We start from the raw sequence: 5,447 nt of genomic DNA, 5'->3' as shown, positions 1-5,447 counted from the left end.
AATAAACGATATTGTGCAGCACGCAAGATAGACAGCGCACAGTGTGCTTTGAGGCAGCAGCCAAGAAAGCTTTAGTCCGCGTCTGTGAATACCCATGTGTGCATACCTGTGTGGATCAGCATGCTTGCATTCCAAAGGTTTCTCCATGTAATGATCTGCTAGGGAGTGTGGGGGGGCCACAGCCCCGTCCTCCAGGGTGTGAAGCGGGTATGGAGGAGATCAAAACTCCAGACATCCAGAGGCCCCCAGAACACAAGAGACCATGGAAGACCAACAGAGGGGCAGCCGCGCCACTGTCCCAGTAAGAGCTGAGGAGAGTCCCAGATGAGGGCTCGCCCAGCAGCCGCGGAGCAGAAGTCAGGGGGAGTTGCAGTGACGCGCCCGTGAGCTCCGCCGGCCCCCAGCTGCGCCTGAGTGACCGAGCCCTAGGCCGAGAGGCCGGGGGCACCCCACCTCCAAAGGGGCCCGAGCGAGCCCCAGGCCCCAGGCCCCGACAAGCGGCCGCCAAGGAGTGAGCCGGTGTGCACCCGGACGCCCACCCCCAGACACAAAGAACCACCAACACACCGACACCTGAGGGAGTCCGCCACCGGCAGGGGAAGTGGTGGTGGGTGGAGATAGGCCTCCAAACCTTGGAGGGCCTGAGGTGTCCCCAGAGAGGTGGCGTCTGATACCCAACCTGACATATAGACACAGACATACAGGCACACACAGACACAAACATCCATTCCCACCCTCATGCTCTCATATGCACTCACTCCACACTCAACCAACGTGGAGACAGACATAAAGAGACGCTGTACACACAATCACACTCCCCAAGCGTACTCTACAAACCGGGTCTAGGTACCCTTGCCCCTGGAGGGGGGAATTGCACCCAGACCCAGGTGGTGTTACCCTTTTCCCTGTGATGGGGAGAGGCAGACCACCCCGACTCCGCAGCAGCAGGGAGGCCCCACACCCCAGACCGCAGTCGGACGGCCAACTCCTCCTACTAGCCCTCCCGCTCCAGCAGGCCGCAGAGAATGGGGGTGGGAGAAGACTCCAAACCTCCCTCCACCCGCTCATTGTAGTGTTGATGCATATGTGTTCTAAGGTGCAATTAAAACCCAGGAGGGCATGGAGCTACCTGCCAAGGAGCAGCAGGTAAGCGCATAGTCCCTCCTGCTAACCCTCAATGACTAAGTGTATTTAAAATTGAGAGGTGGGCAACGACGTCAGGGGTGAGGTATACACCCTGATGGTGATTTGGACTCCGTGATTGTGCCCACCCCCAAGATCCTATATGTATGTGTAATGAGAGTGTGAATAATGTGAATGTCTAAGTTGTGGGATAAAATTGAGGCAGAGGCAGCCAGAAGGGGACGGGGGGGGGGGGTAGCCTCCTCTGCACCCTGGTGACATACCCCCACTCCAAGGCCCTGCATGTGTGGGTGGTTGTGGAGGAGCGGGAAGAGGGAGGCAGCTGGAGATGGGGAGGGAAGGAAGGGAGGGGCAGGTAACCCCTCCCTGGGGCCAGCTCCCCCGCTGACCCCAGTAGGCACTCCCACCCTCCGCGACCCGCCAGGGAAGGGGGGCCCAGGCCCATCAGACCGGGGCCCAGTGCAGTAGCGCCCCCCGGCTCCACAGAGCCCTGGACAGTCCACCCAACCCCACCACAGAGAAAACTGCACCCACCCCACCAACCACACATCTTCCAGACAACATAAGACGGTAAACGCCCAGGCTGAGATCTTCCTCCACCTCTCCTGTATCTCCCCCTCCTGCAGAGAGTTCCTGAGAGAAGAAAGCTCCTGCAAGATGTGACCATCCCCCCCACCAGTTGAAGAGCCCCCCAGGCGGCTCGATGCACCGGCGGCTTATTTAGCATCTAACAGATGCTAGCATTTTATTTAGCATCTTATCAGATTGCTATCTACCAGATTAATACATTTTATGTGATATTCACAATTTAAACATTTAATGAATATATTTTCCCATAATATCATCAAAACTTACCTCACTTGTTAAGTCCACAGGCTCAAATGTGTGCCTTTAATACTCTTTGTCCTTCAGGCTCAAAAGTGTGGTCCATGTGTACATGTGATGGAGGCATGCACAGTGCCAGTAGGTGGTCTCAATAGCCATGCAGCAAGCTTGTGCTCTGTACATGTGATTAAGGAATGGCATGGATATTCAAGTGTATTTGAATTGCATTTGTTTGTTTTTGTCAATATTATGCTAAAATATACTTTCCTCAACTATATTTAAGTTCCCTAAGAAGAGCCAACCTTCAATTTTGAAAATTCCCACTTTATTCCCATAAATTCCCGTTAATTCCCGTTTATTCCCATAAATTCCCGTTAATTCCCGTTAATTCCCATGGAAAGATTCCATCTTTGAAAATTCCGGGAATTTTGCAACCCTAATTAGGAAGGGAGTGATTCGAGATTTCTGGTAAAATGAATGGTTACTTATTAAACCATTAGTCACTCCTAATAGCTAGTGTGGCTTTTAATTGTCACATGCTGCAGTGTAGTACATCTAAGATGTCCTAATCCAACAACAACTGTACAAACTTGTTTCAATATCAATAATCAAACAATATGAAATATATACAAAATATGTGTAATATACATATATATGTATGCTAGGGCCAATTTTCTGTCCCCGATGTTCTGTCCCCTGTTTGCTACTTATGCTCTCTACTGATTTGAATAAAGAAACGTCCTTAAAAGATACTAAACCCCAGATACTGATGTTTCCATCTCAGTTTGCAATTGTGCCCAATGTTAAACATGTGGGTGTGGAGTGTGTGAAGTGTGAAAAGTGCCAGAAGAGAAAAAAAAGTCTTGCATATGTTGCAGTCCATTTTCCCATGGAATCAACAAGGAGAGTGAGGGAGACTAACCTTACAAACTTGATAGTGTATTTGGATTAGTGTCATGATCCAGCTAGTACGGCAACACTTGGGTCGGTCACCTGCATCAAGAAGGTTCTATTTATAGCCATGAAAAGTCAAGCTGTTCCACAGTGACTGTCAGCACTCCTACGGTCATTTTTAGTATCTGGTTTTGCATGTGAGCATGAAAAATGTGTCTGTGGGTGCAGCTTGCAGCTTTGAGAAAGTGCTCTATACATTACAGTCCTTTTCTGGCTTCCAGTCCATTTAGAGTATCCAGTTTAAATTTTACTACTTGTTTTTAAGAGTCTCAGTGGTTTGGCACCATCTTACTTAACTGAACCTTAACTTCCCACAGTACCAGAGCACTGATGTCTACAGACCCTATGATCTTGAATATTCCTAGATGCAGGCTCGAAAGCAGAGGTCACGGGACCTTTTCCGTGGCGGCTCCTAATATTTGGAACAACCTAATTTCTTGTATAATAGCTGCCTGGTGTCATTCATTTTTTTAAAAAACTGTTAAAGACCTACTTATTATCGCTTGTTTTTAGTTATAGTTTACCAGGGTCCCGTGACCTTTATTATGCAAACAGGCCTTTTTTACTTGCACAACCTGGACAACACTTCAACTGGTCCATGTTTAATGTGCTATAGAAATAAACTTCGACTTGACTTGACACTCACTAATCTAGAGGATGGAACATTAAGTAACCGGTCGCCCAGAAAGACTGTTGTAAGTTTGAACCTCCTCAGAGACCTGCTTGTCAGATTAACCAGTGATCCGTAAATTGGTTGATGGGACAGTAAAAGGTTCTCTCTTTCTCTCCCTCTCCATGGTAACTTGTTAAAAAATAACTAGTTTGGAGGATAAGATGTGCCATGATGAGCAATAAAGAGGGATAAAAGAGACAAATACATAAAATTCATTGACTCTCGCAAAAATAAATTGGGGCTAGATTAATGTTAAATTCCCAAACCAAGGTGTATGCATCATAGTGCTATCAAAAGGGTAACCTTTAGTCTGCACAGCACTGTGCAGCTCTAACCGTATTGCACCTGTGGAGCAACATGTAAAGCATGTGTGCCTGCTATGTTTTGCTTGAAACCACAAAGCTCTAAAGATGTTTTTTTTTAAGCTATAAATGTGACTTTCTGATGGTCAAAGGATACAAATCAAGAGTGAAACCTTTTAAATTTCATCCACAGGTTCAAATTATGTAGTAAGACAGCTGTTTCCTCAGATAGACACTTTAAAATGTTAAAAATTCAAGTGGCTTTTGGGATTTTACAAATTAATAGCTCGAAAGTGACAGACATGCAAATTTTGGTGCTTGTGTCCACTTTTGAAAGAAAGTACCAACCTGGCTAGTTTATGTTCGTGATTATTAAAAGCATGAATATTTTTAAACCCATCATTCTGAACTTGTCAGGAGTTATGGTAACGAGGTCTTTGGCTATTAAATAAGCTGATGACAGTAGGCTTTTACTAAAGGCTTGAAGGGGCATAACAAAGAAAAAAAAACAAACCCTACTTTTAGAGAGGATCGGCTTGCTGTTAGAGGAACTGCCGTCCACAGATTGCTTCCATCTATACCAGAAGTTTTGCATCTGGGCAACTTTAAGTCACAGTCAGCATTAGCTGATTCAGCCAGACCTGAGGTACATATCGTTAGCTTGATAGCATAATTGCCTAAGTCATTTTTGGCCAATGACATAGGCAGACGGACAGGATGATGCAGCAGTGGTAGGGGAGTAAAGTTAGGCAAAAATCTCAATTTGACCAAAAAATGACTTAGGCACTTATGCTATGAAGCTAACGATATGTAAACAGTGACAAATTAGAGGAAAAACCTAAAACCTTGACCCCCCCAGGGGCTCCAATGGCTTGTGTTGTGCTGCAGTCAGAAATTTGCTGGCATGGTTAAGAGTCCACTGCAAATCAGCACAAAGTTTTTCTGAGGTGCACATTTTCGACCTCTCAGCACAATAACCCCCTCCAGTAGATGTGGTTTGGTGACTCTGAAGGCAATGGCAGGTGAAAGAAATAAACATCCAAAAAAAAAACCAACCCCAAAAGCAAAAAACCTGAAACTACAGTTGATTTTAGAACAGCAGAAGAAAGCTGCATTAATTAGGGAGATGTGACCTGAGTGCTTCTCAGAACTTCCCTCCATTTCCTCTGGAAGCCAGTCACTTGAGATGCCTTTTGGGAAGCTGCCAAACACTGCAGGGATAATTGAAAAATTTAGGGCCTGTTTGAGTCCCTGAACAATGTAGAATTACTGTCCACACACTGCAAGGTCCTGCTGAGAGTTGAGCAGTCACTACATCCAACCAAACAAGAGAAGATGACAGCTTATTGATTCCTAATGCTGGAAAAAGGGGGTTTGCTGCAAGAGCTCCAGTAATGTGATATAGAAGGAAGGAAAGGATATAAATGCTACTGCTTCAAAAACATTAAATTATAAGAAAAGTCTGCAACCACACACAAAAAAATGACTACAGATAGTGATCGTATAGACAGAAGCTGTAACTTGGAATAAGTAAGGAATTGTTCTGGAAT

Source organism: Rhamphochromis sp. 'chilingali' (assembly GCF_963969265.1).
Source record: "Rhamphochromis sp. 'chilingali' genome assembly, chromosome: 19".
NCBI lineage: Eukaryota > Metazoa > Chordata > Actinopteri > Cichliformes > Cichlidae > Rhamphochromis > Rhamphochromis sp. 'chilingali'.
Note: the sequence above shows the minus strand (reverse complement) of the source record.